Source organism: Lissotriton helveticus, chromosome 1_1 (genome assembly GCF_964261635.1).
Source record: "Lissotriton helveticus chromosome 1_1, aLisHel1.1, whole genome shotgun sequence".
NCBI classification, from domain to species: Eukaryota; Metazoa; Chordata; class Amphibia; order Caudata; family Salamandridae; genus Lissotriton; species Lissotriton helveticus.
Window position 1 is genome coordinate 248,892,372 of NC_136057.1, and position 13,273 is coordinate 248,905,644.

The window sequence follows — 13,273 nt, forward strand, 5'->3', positions numbered from 1 at the left end:
CAGTCTTTCACTATTAACTACTGCAAACAATACAGGACAGTGGACTGCACCCAAATACTCTGAAGTTGTTCAGCTAATTTCAGTCTGTTCATCTTCCTAGCTGTAGGTCTAACCCAGTGGTGATCAAGTGTGGTGGCCCCCAGGGATCGTGTCCAAGTCCTATGCTCTTCAATGTCTATATGACTCCTTTGGCTAATATCGGTAGAGTTTAGGGGTTCCATATTCCATCTTACTCAGATGACACCCAGATAATTGTCTCCATTGATTAAAACTGTGGATATACAAGAGAGAATGCTTTGGCATGCCTTACGGCAATAGCTGACTAGTTGCAGTCCCACTGCTTAAAGCTTAATGGTGATGAAATGGAGATCATATGATTTGGGAAGGCTAACTGTGTTTGAAAAGACCCTTGGTGGGCAGTTTCTCTGGGACCTACCCAAAGCCCAAATAATCAGTTAAGAACTTGGGATATCCGATTGATGCATCCCTTTCAATGAAAGACCAAGTCAATGCTGTTTGCAGGAGCTGATTTGGCATCATTCTTCAATTGAAATCTGGTACACTGGTGTAAAGCTATAATGTAGGCACTTATTGCTAGCCAGCTTCATTATGGCAATGCTTTATAGGTAGGTATGACAGATTTGCTTTTTACACACCTGCAAAGCATTCACAATATGGCAGAGTGCATGATATGCAACCTTCCTGTCAGAGCATCTGTATCCATTAGCTAATTCTCTCCAAGGGCTACCCATTTGCAGAGAGCCCCCTTCAAACTGGTCTGAAATGTGCATTCAGCAGTTCATCTCACTGGACATTTGGCTCTTAAGACTAGAGAGGTATATTTACTAGACAGTGACGCGGCCCAGCACTGCAGTCCATCGTGCTGTGCTGAGCTGCGTCATTAGGTAAGTGCGGGGATGCGTTGTATTTACAGCAATACGAGGCATCCTTGTGCTTTCCTCTTCACTGGCGCACATTGGCTGTCTGGCTCCAATGCAGGCACCCTTGCACAATGGTGCAAGGGTGCCTGCATTGCAGGGATGATTGTTTTTGTGCAGGAAGGGACACCTTCCTTCACAAATACAATCATTGATGGTGTTTTCCTCAAAATGCAGCACAAATAGAAGGAGCAAAAAATGAGGAGAAATAAAGGTATATTTCCTCGTTGAGTCACTTTAATGCCTCCCTTGGAGAGGTGTTAGACCCGGACACATTCCCAGATTTACGAAACCTTGTAAATCTGGGAATGCATCAGAATCCATGGGCATTGTGTGGGAACACCAATAGCAACACCCATAGAATGCCCTTTCATGCAGAGTAATGTGTGAAAGAGGGCCATATTTACAAGGCCATGAAAAGCCATGCGGGGTGGCTTTGTGTGGCCTTGTAAATATGGCTCCGCGCTGTGTGCCACTGGAGCGTTAAAAAAAGTGATGCTCCAGTGGCGCATGGGCCTTGTACATATGCCCTGGAATTTGTTTGTTTTCACAAGCCCTCTATAGCTTTCAGGCCAGCCAATCAGGCAATTCATTTTTTTTTTTTTACCAGAATTCGCATAAGAAGAAGTCTTCTCTTTCTTGTCTCAGTATGGATATGCCAGGTTAATAATAAAAATAACAGTACTAAAGAAAGTGAAACTATTCATCCCAAAAAGTAAAGTGACTTAGAAATGCAGTTCAAGCACTCAAAATTTCAATTCTGGATGGTGGGCATGCCCTGTTCCATGCCTTTCCGATCTCAACACTTGCCACCCTAAAGGGCATCCTCCATGCTTCTTCAAGGGCCTGAAGAAATATGACCACATCACACCCATCCTGATGGACCTCCATGGAGTCTCTTTGCTGGCCAACATCATCTTTAAAACTAACTGGATCATCTACAAAGCATGACTGGCACCATCCATAGATAGACATCCATATATCTATCAGGACACTTATACCCTTTCCAATTCAAGAATGGGTGAAGATACACTTCTTTCCGACTTTCAATCTTAGAAACCAGCTACCTCTCCAGTGACATGATGACTGTGTCTTTGCCTTTGAATATGCAGTGCCCTGCTGCTTTTCGGCTATGATTGTGACATATAAGTGCCATATACATACATGCATATCATACATGTGGTAAATATGTAAAGGATAAAGCAGGAACCAAGACTTCGGTAGAATTCCACCCCAAAAAAAGAATTCAAGTTTCCTGAAGTGCCTGGATACCCTCACAGGTGACAAGTAGCGCTCTACAAATCTACTGATTGATTGGCTGAATGATCAAGGAAGGATCTGCTCATCTACACATGCTGATCTCAAAGCATGCCCTGCACCGTTTGCAGAGACACAGGCATTGGTGTGTTTCAGGTTTTATTTTCAACACAGCAAAATTGGACAGTATGGATACATGTCTTTCATTATCCACTCTATTTATATTTCACTATAAACATTAGATGCATACAAAAAGGAATTGTCTTTATTTACACACTGTTTACATAACTAAAAGAATTAGAGCGATACTTCGGAGAAAGCAAGCAGTGGAATCGACGGACGGTAGTTCAAATATTGATTGACTATTGATCATGCCGGGTCTATACTTTGGCTGTGTAACTCCATGATTGCCCTTAGCTCTTGAAGAACATCTAAGGTGAAGCAGTGACATTGATAGTAACTCCATAGGCCAAGCACATTCTTGTGATTTTGTGTAGTTGGCTAGAGGTTGCTTGGGTGGTTCGGTGTTTGGTGATTCTCGGAATCGCCTATGGGGCAGTTCCTCTGGGCTCTACGTCCCGGCTGCCATACAGCTTCTCCGGGTCCTGTCCCCTCAGGTTTGCATCTCTGAGGATGCCTTTGTTGATGTCCTGTATGTTGCGACTGAAGACGGTTGGTGCAGCCGCAGGTGGGGCACAGGCGGGGGTGGGTTGCAGGGGCAGCGAGCAGGACAAGAGCCATCTCGGCGATGAAGCAGTCATCCCACAGTGGTGGCCATTGAAGTCTGGCAGAGAGAAGGGAGCTTGCTTAGGAACACATCTCTTCTCAAGGTGTACCTGGTGGAAGAGAAGAAACCATCATCAGTGAACGCCTAGATGGACCAGCCGACTGTAGCAGCACCTAAACCCTCTATCGAATCAAGATGGAGTCTATCTTCTGTGTTCTCTCTTTCCGTTTTCCCACAATTCATCCTAAGGGCTCTCAAACATCTACTGGCAGTATGGACCATGCATCCCCAGCATTCAACGACTCTCCTCGTCCCAAGAACAGTGCCAGCATTTCACGTATGCCCTGTATTATCTGCTCACATTCTCTTGAAGGTACCAGTTTTCTTCATAGTGAACAATCACTTCCAAGCACCAGAGCCCTTCAGAGAAATATGTGTAAAGAAAAATACATGAACAAAGTATAATAAAGATAATAAAGCAACATTTAGTAATGCAGCGGTATGTGGAAATGTAATTGCACAGCCATCTAACGCTCTCCCCTTCCATCTGCCTCACTCAACAGATCTCCAACATATCTATTCTTATCAGTGCCAGCACCTCTAGACTTGTCTCTCCTTCACCTGTGTCTCACCCTCCATCTTTGCATCTCCTCTTAGAATGCTGCTCTCCTACTCATCACTGCAGGTACCGGTTTCTAGCTCCAAATCTCCCAGAGGATCTATATTTTGCAGAACCTAAATATTTTAATCAATTATCCAAAGAATGGAGAAATACAAGCCTATACTATTAGGCAATAGTTATGTTCACAGATGGATCTCCTTGGGGCTCCTAAATTAGTAAACACATGAACCAAAACAGATGCAATAAATCAAAAATGCTGTGCCAAAAACTCATCTTCTGGTCTACTACTGGTTTACCACTTGGACTTAACGCAGAAACAGGGCAGTGCTGGGGTAACATCAGCCCCTTCTCCATCCGCCGCCTTCAGATTCTAGAGCAAGAAAGCAACAACCCGCCCCACCAGGGCAGAGAAACCTGAACGATGCTCCCATCCGGTCACCTGGGACTGCTCTCTACAGACGAAGCGGCATTAGCTATTCGGGACCAGGAGGGTGCCCTGCACAAGCTGAAACCAACAGTTAGTTATAGGTGGCCCACCTCAACGCATCTGCTCTAACCTTCTCTTTGGTCACACTACAGAAGCCAGCTTCCAACTCTAGATGATACCCAGGGTGGAAAGTGGCCATAAGTCCAAGGTGAGGACAGACTGGCCTGGCCTCATCCTTGGGCAGACGAGGGCGGTAATGAACAGCCCACAAACAGCGACTTTTACGGATAACCCTAGCACATCAGGATCCCTACTTCTCCAACATCTAGATGTGGAGTCCCCAGAGACCCAATCACCAGGCGACCCGTTTGCTTCTCCCTTAAGAATGAGTACATGGCCACTATGGATCAATAACCACGCAGCGGGCACTGGGTGCTTCATCCATGCGCAGACAAGGATTGAGTGTCGGCCCTTCTCCCTTCTCCCCTAAGGCCACCTTGAAGGCCAGGATCTAGTGAAGCCAGTCCACCACTCTCAGGCATGCAGACAGACTGCACACTCAAAGAGAAGAGGGTACCCGTGGGAGTGAGCTTCATGCGGGGAGCAGCCTCTAGTGCAGCAGAAAGTTCCAAGAGGCAGGACTGCATGCCAGGTCTGTCACCATATTCGCTCCCCTCCATCTGTGTCTCCCCTAAGTTGTCTTCGGTGTCTCTCATCTCCCGCTTCACCTGTGTGTCTGCTGCCCTTTTGTGTCACCCACTTGATCTGTGTCTCACTTTCTTCTAGTTGCCTCACCAACCTGTGTCGCCTTCTCCATCAGTGTATATCCCCCCTTACATTAGCTCCCCCCCCTCCCCTCCATCTGTGTCTCTCGCTCTGCCAGGCAGCTACAGACACAGGCTAGGGCACAATACCTATTCTGGGGTGCACAGACACAAAGCTCGCACCCCAGCAGAGCAGAGGCCCGAAAGACATTGTCCACTCCAGCAGGGACCTGGGCGGAGCCACCCACAGCCCCACCAAGCAGGCGTGGGTCTTCCTGGGATGGCTGCAACTATATTCTGCAGGGAACTGGTGAGGTCTCTGTGCCTTGGGGGTGTGACTGGTGGGAGGTAGAGTAGCGTAGTGCCTGTAGGCCTCTCCGGTACCTCTGGGCAGGGAAGGGATTCCTGTCCCTGACTGTCCTTCTGGGGGATTCTCCTCTTCATCTGCTCCTGGGAGAGTCTTTAAAGAAGAGTTTGCCTCCTGCCCTGCACCAGGAGATGGCATTCCACCCCTTTGTTATGTCCCTGCTCCTGGGAGAGAGCTACCCTCTCTCCCACTCACTCTTCACATGCCTGTCTTTGTCCCTGTACAGGGCTACAATGCCTGCAAACATAAGTTGCCCGAGTGTCATGTCCCCACCAGGCTTTGGCGATTACCACTAACTATGAAGAGGATGTTTCATTAACTGACTTGACTGCATGTTAATGTATTCCACGTGGCTTCCCTGAAAATGTGGCATGGATCAGGCCCTCGTGGTGGTTCTTGATTTACACAAAACTGAGCCATGACGGGCCGCACTTACTTGGGTAATGGCTCTTATCACTGTGTTTGTATTTTGCTTGTGTGCGTGTGCCCATCCCCCTTAAAAAAACGTCACTTCAGTGTCAAGGCTGGTGGGCCGAATTCAGCTTTCATACTTGTTTTACATGTGCATCCCTCCCCCTCACCCCCCACCCCCCATGGTCTGCAGCACTTTTTATTACTTATAAGCTTTTAATGCTGCATATGCTTAGGGAAAAAAAGTACATCACCAATTGTGCAAGCCAGGCCTATCGGCTTTACCAATGCTTGTTTTAACCATGTACATTAAGGGCCCGATGTAGGTCGGTCGGTAACGGCCGAAAATCGGTATTTTCGCCGGTTACCGACCGGTATTCAGTAAATGGTATGTAGGGCCACATATTTCACAGAATCAGTAAATTTACCGATCGGTAAATTTAACGATTCTGTGAAATACCGAATCGGTATTTATACCTATTCGGTAATTTTGTTATGTAGGTGGGACTCTTCTGAGTCCCACAACCCTTACCGAATCTGTATTTTACCATCAAATATATTTGATGGTAAAATACCGATTCCGGTGTGCATGCACATGTGTGCATGCTCACCTGTGCCATGTGACAGGCAGACCTGCCCTTAGGGCAGGTATGCCTGCCACATGGCCCCCGAATCTTTTTTGGGGGTGCTAGAGGGTGTCAAAGTGACACCCCCTGCACCCTTGTCAAAATCTGTATTTACCGATTCGGTAAATACCGACCGGTAATGCCCCATTCATTCCTATGGGCTTCAAAGCCCATAGGAATGAATGGGGCTTTACCGGTCGGTATTTACCGAATCGGTAAATACAGATATTTACAGATTCGGTAAAAGGAACATCTGGATGTTCCTACATATCCACCCCTTAGATTTACCGATTTTTAATTACCGAATCGGTAAAATTCGGTAATTAAAAATCGGTAAATCTATTTTACCTACATCGGGGCCTTTGACACGTCATGCAGTGCGGATGAATGAGTGTGGGACGCCAAGGCCTGGGGCAAGGGGACGGCAGGCCTGGCAGGGCAGCGAAGGGCACAACCCTGTTAAAGATCGGGAAGAACAGCACGCTCGGCTGGGTCAGGCACGGGGGTGTGATATAGAAGGGGGCACAGAGAAGGCAATGCAACGGGCGCGAGCAACTGCAGAACAGGTGAAATGGAGGAAGGCAACTGCAGAACAGGTGAAATGGAGGAAGGGATTGAAAGCAACTGCAGAACAGGTGAAATGGAGGAAAGGGGTTGAAAGCAACTGCAGGAAGAGGACCAAGCTTGGATGGGACAAAAACGGAAACTACAAAGAGGGAATAAACACGAACATCATTAAAGCACATAGGGGCATATTATCAAGACGGGGGCGATAAAATTATCGCCGCTTTATGGGCAGGAAACTACCGCTAAAGTGGCGATAAGGGGCTTGATAATATGCCCTAGAGAATTCCCATAAAAGCCCAGGTTAGATGTCTAATCTGAATTTCTATTGGAATTCTATAGAGCATATTATCAAGACCATTATCGACACTTTAGCGGCAGTTTCCTGCCGATAAAGCGGCGATAATTTTATCGCCCCGTCTTGATAATATGGCCCGTAATGTTGTGCAACGAAAGGAGACACAGAGTGCAGAACCAACGGAACAGAGTTAGGAATGTTCAATACAAAATAGAAACAGGCATTGGCAAAGCCAGTAGTTCTCGGCAATGCCAGAGCTATTGGCTTTGTCAATGTATTTTAGCCACCCTGTATAGCAGCACGGCTGCTGTTCAGCAGGGCTGAAAGTCATGTAAAAAGCGCTCTGAGGCGGCCCTTTGCTTCTGTACATTGAAACCATCTTTTTCACCTTTATCATAATCATACACGTCAACATTTTAAAAGTAAAAAGTGTGAGATTTTGAAGAGAAACATCGGTGGACTCTACTTTACCAATTGACATCTGGCATTTTTGGCGGGAGACAGCTACAATGAAGCTATTTTTAGCTTTAAACATCGGGAGCGTCCCACCTGAGTCGGGTCTGTTGTCATGTATGCATAGAGCATACACATTTCCGGGCCTCATTTATGAGGTTTTTGCGCGGGGCAGCAGCATAAGTAATCTTGCTGCGCTGCCCTACCTCAAAGCAAATGTTGCAGGAATGCGCCGTATCTTTATTTATTTATTTGTTTATTTATTTAAAGAGTTTTATATAGCGCTGGCTAGACCCGAAGGTATCAGAGCGCTTTACAAGAGAATCAACAATGTAATAGAAAAAGATCAGCAATTACACAATACATCAAAAAATAGGCAATACAATTGTGAGAGGTGGGAAAGGAGAGATAAAAGTGGTGGAGAGGGCAGGGGACGTGAGAAGGGAGGATAAGGGAAGAGACAACAAGGAGAGACGAAAGGAAGTCTGTCTAAAGCCCGACTGGGTAGGTGACGACCTAGGAGGGAATCCACGGCCCATCTCCCCTATAGCTAAACCAGGTAGATCCATCGGGCATCAGACAGAATAGTTCAGTCTCGATACATTGAGAGAAAAGAGAAGGAGAGACATAAATAGAGGGAGGTGAGAGAGGGAGGATAAGGGAAGAGACAACAAGGAGAGACGAAAGGAAGTCTGTCTAAAGCCCGACTGGGTAGGTGACGACCAAAGGAGGGAATCCTTTTCCCCAGCGCCGGCGCACAATGGGCTTCCGTGCGCCAACGCAGGCACATTTGCGCCATGGTGCAAGGGTGCCTGCGTTGCGTGGATGATTGATTTTGTGGAGGAAGGGAAATCTTCCTGCACAAAATCAACCAATTCAGGCGATTCGTTTTTTCTGAGTGCAGCAGAATGCTGCACACATAGAAAAGGAATGCACAAGGAGAAATTAAAACATTTCTCCTCATTGTGCCTCCCTAACACGTTAGGTTCTGACACATTCCCAGGTTTCTTGTAAATCTGGGAATGTGTCAGGTTCCATGGGTGTTGTGGGAACACCCACAACAACACCCATAGAAAAGCCCCTTTCACGCAGCTTTCTGCGTAAAAGGGGCACATATTTATAAGGCCATGAAAAGCCACGTAAAGTGGCATTATGTGGCTTTATAAATATGCTGTGGTACATTGCACCACTGGAACGTCAAAAAGATGAGATTGTGGCGGTGGAAAAGTGCTGGTAAGGCTTCATGAATGAGGCCCTATCGACTTTAGGCATTGTATGTAACACGACAACAAGAACATTGGTAAAAACACTTCAGTTCTGCCTAGTAGAAGCTTGCAATTATGCTCATCCAAAACTATCTTATTTACATTCTTCACCTTTTTGTTTACCTGTAGCCAGTGCATTAAATGGGCCCATACTGTCCGGTACGGACTACCTGCACTTTTTTATTTTGAGAAGGAGAGTTCCAGCACTTCTCAAGAGAGACACAATACCTTTAATTGGAGATTACTGGCACTTCTCAGAAACAAGTAGGTACTCTGGTACAGAGTACCTGCACTTCTATTTTTCCATTTCAAGTACTACCTGTAGCTGCGCTACGACTCTACTGACCAACCCAGAGCAGAGCACCTTAAGCTGACATGTTTACCAAATCTTCAGGACTTTGCATAATGGGCCTGGGAGCTCAATTGACTAATGCATTCACTGTAGGGACCTGTGTTCAACCACATGGTCACAGGTTCAAATCCTGGTGGGTCCACTCAGCCTTTCATCCTTCTGAGGTTAATAGAATGAGCACAATAAACATCTGTTATTCAGTGACAAGATACCCTTGGGAGAATGTGTGCTTTACAAATACACGTTATGTTACGTTACGACCCAGTCTGTGAAAGAATGCGTGCACGGGCATGAGGATGGAGCTGGAAAACATTTTGTTATTCTGGCCAAATCGCCCAACCTCCATGGGCCTAAAAACTGATTGAGATCAGGTGACTGGTGCTAATTTAAAGCGCTCCTTCAGTTTAGGTTTGCACTACATCAAAGTGCAAAAACAAACAATATCAGAGACAAGTGTTGTCAAAACGTAGAAACTATTAATTGATCACTACTCCCTAGAGCGTGCAACAATTGTAACTTAAACCACTTTAACGATTTTTTAGTACTGCAGCCACATGGTGATAATCAAAATATGGCCACAATTACGTTTGAAGTGCAAAGTGCTAAACACCAAAATGGTGCTGGAGTTTCCCCATGAGCATCGTACAACATAGCTGCCCGAGTCACTGGTTACAGGTAAAGAGAGCGTCCTCACAAGCTTTACAAAGCAAGACGGCTAACCCCAGTGCAGCTGCAGCAAACTGGGTGTCAACGACCCGGTGCTGCACGCGCTTTCTTTGTTTTGTGAGGCTGTTGTACCTCCCTATAATGTCTGTATGACCACAACGAAAGGCAGGAAAGACGAGATACCGGCCAACGCCGCAACAATCAGCAGCATGACGTAGGAGTACCTGCATGGTAGTGAAGCATAATGCCTGCTCCAGCACTGTTGCCTTACAAGACATGCAGCCCCTTGTCGAGGATCCACCAAAGAGTCTGCACACTGGAACAGATTAGCCATTCACCCCTGGCACACCATAAGCGAGGTGTTACTCGAGGCCGGCTTTAGCTCTGATGCCACCCGGTGCAACAACTATTTTTGGTGCCCCCACTCCATGACCTCCTCCCCGGATTCTCTCAGTACCACCAGGCCCTTCCTCTCTCAATAGCCCCTCTCTCTCATACATTTCATTTGTTTTAAAGCACTGGTAAATGCTGGTTTACTAATAAGAATGTATATCTACCCAAACGTACCCTTCTTACCTTCATTAGGAAAATATAATTAACGACTGGGGGCAAAAACATAATGCCCTAACCTATTTTATGCAGTTTCCATGCAGCTCTTTGTTCTATTCTGTATTAAGGTTGTATCTCATGAACTGCAGTAGCAAAATAATCTCTGTGAGAAAAGCAGTAATCCACTCAGCTATCCACATAAAATACAGATCTGTGATCTGCAAGGTACGCCTTCTTTGCAGCGGGCATATTAACCCTCTGTGCTACTTCATGGTGAGTTAAAACTGTCCCTAGACAAAACTGATCGCTCTCTCTAGCAGGAACATTAATCACAAGTTATCTTGCCATTTTCACTGCTGCCTCAAAACTGGATGCACAAGTAACTCTGCAGTAGGTGGTTTTAAATCTTAAGTTATTGCTAAACATAGCGCCCCCTTGAGGTCAGTACTCCTCTCCACAGGTGAGTGCCCAGTGTGGCCGCACAGGTCGCAATGCCCTAAAGGGCAGCCCTGGGTTTCTTGTGGCCAAAGCAACGTTAACCATCCTTTCAACCATGAGCGAGTAATGGCTGCAGAGCATGGAAGCCAAGGAGGTCGCCTGAAGAAAGGTGGTTGTCATGGGTGCAAGCAGTGTCACACAAAATCTTCTCCTCAAAGTTACCCAAACACCCCATCCTCCCAGCGGTCAGCAAGCGTGCTCCAGGATATGGCGGTGGGGGTAGGGGGGAAGCTGCAGTGCAATGTCATGCCACTGTCATGCCACAATTTCAGGGGCTGGGGAGGAAGAAAGAGGAGACACAAGTTATGCGTTGCTCTTTTCCCTGGGATTCTAACCCTAGACCCTGTAAGACCGTAAGTGAACCTCAACTCAGATCCACCACCGAGACTCGAACCTGGTTCAAACAACAGGGAAGTGGGAGGGTGAGAGTGTAAAGAGGGGGCAGGTGGGAGGGGACGGAGCAAGTGAAAACATGAGAACTCATATGGAATGCTTAAATCCAAATAAAAAAGGAGCTCCAAAAAAAGGAGCAGTGGATGGACACAAGTACTTGGTCCATGCTCCTGGGGAGGAGGATATGAGGGAGTTAAACACAAAGGCATGAGAAGCGTTCAAGCGAGAAAATGGTAAGCCTATAGACTGGCTGTAGCGCACTGGGGGCCCGATTCACAGAATTAACTTAAGACTCAATCCTAAACCTACTACTATTTTGGTATTCACAGAATGCACTTACTACTTTTGGCATTCACAGAATGTACTTACTACTTTTGGTATTCACAGAATGCACTTACTACTTTTGGCATTCACAGAATGAACTTACTACTTTTGGTATTCACAGAAGTTAGGATTTTGTCTTAAGTTTGTCTTAAAACAGACTTAAGACAGACTTAAGACAAAATTCTAACTTAAATCTGTCTTAAGTCTGTCTTAAGTTTGTCTTAAAACAAACTTAAGACAAAATCCTAACTTCTGTGAATACCAAAAGTAGTAAGTGCATCCTGTGAATACCAAAATAGTAATACGTTTAGGATTGAGTCTTAAATTCATTCTGTGAATAGGGCCCTAATTGTACACAATATGTCTCGAAGAGACAGAGCATGCGTTGCCTAGCCAGAAAAATCACAAGAAACATAACAGCAACAATAAAATAGAAAACAGATGAAAAGGGCGAACTAGAAGAACACAGAAAAATAAACAAGCAGTACTGTATTTATGAAAGGACTATGTGTAATCTGCAGCTCACTGGTTACATGATTTGCAGTATTTCCTTGGGCTCGAATATTAACTGTAGAGAACAACATATAGCGTGCAACTCATGGGTTGTAAGAGAGAGAGCATGATGGAGAGAGAGAGAGAGAGTCCCTGGTGCCCGCCACCCCCTTGCGTCCAAGATCACACATTTCCTGCATATTGTTTACCACTTCGATCTCGTGCCACTCACCTCGTTCTTCAAGGCAGGGGCGCAGACCATCACTTCGGCTGGGTAGACGGTGGTCCTCGGGGGTCAAGGGATCACTTCCGGATCGAGGGCTGCGTGGCCTTAGCTTCCAGTGGTGCTTTGAGTGTGAGAGCTCGAGGCGCAGCCTTATTTATAGCCTGGTGTCAGGAAAGTACCGCGCAGAAAGCGAAAGAGAAAGAGATAACTTGGCATCCAAATAAAATAACAAACAGCAATGCTCTGGAAAGTACGGTGAATTAAGGCGAAAAGTAAACACCGTAAGCAGCACGAGCGAGGGCTGCCCCTGAGACTGAGGGGCTGGTGAACTGTGTCCCACTCCCAATAAAACACTGATTAGACATATGTGGGCGTCTTCAGACAAAACGCTAATAAATAACACTAGGGCAATACAATGCATGCGGTTGTGGGTGGTGGGCTGGCATGCAGAACAAAGGAAAGCGAGAAAGAGAAACGAAAGAATAATAAAAATAGAGGATAAAACACAGAGAGCAAGAAATAGAACAAGTGGGCATGGGAGGGAAAGGTAAGGGAGGAAAAAGAAGGATGAGTAAAAAAACAGGTAGATGGAAAATGGAAAGAACGAAAGGGAGGAGGAAGGAACCGTGAAAGGAAATAAGAGGCAAAAGGCAGGATGGAAAGGTGAAAGAAGGGTGAACGAATGAAAGGATAGAGAGAAAGGGTAAAAAAGGTGGATGGAAGTGAAAGGATTGATAGGTGAAAGTGTGGATGTGTGGAGGGTGAAGAAGGGGCACATGGGGAGGAGCGAAATGATATATGAGGGGGTGAAAGGATGGATGGGTGGAAATGTACAGTGATAAAGGCATGGATGTTATGTTATGTTATGTTATTTATTCATTTTTATAGCGCACGGCTACTCAAAAAGAGTGTCCCGGCGCTTTTCTTGGAGAAGGCAAACAAGCTGCAACATAATAAGATAACACCAAATGAAAGACTAAAAGAGCAGTGAGCCAGGAGTTCAAGAGAGAGCGGCTACTGAGTAAAAAGCCACGTTTTAAGGCCTTTCCTAAAA

General features: G+C 46.0%; 1 long non-coding RNA gene across 1 annotated transcript; it reads right to left on the minus strand.

Moving 5' to 3' along the window:
* Positions 1–2,337: 2,337 nt before the first annotated feature.
* LOC144789949 (uncharacterized) lies at positions 2,338–12,360 on the minus strand. The gene is made up of 2 exons (XR_013602239.1): positions 12,226–12,360; positions 2,338–3,031 (listed from the first exon to the last, which is right to left on the minus strand). It is a non-coding gene; the product is annotated as an uncharacterized LOC144789949 (long non-coding RNA).
* Between the last annotated feature and the right edge of the window lie 913 nt (positions 12,361–13,273).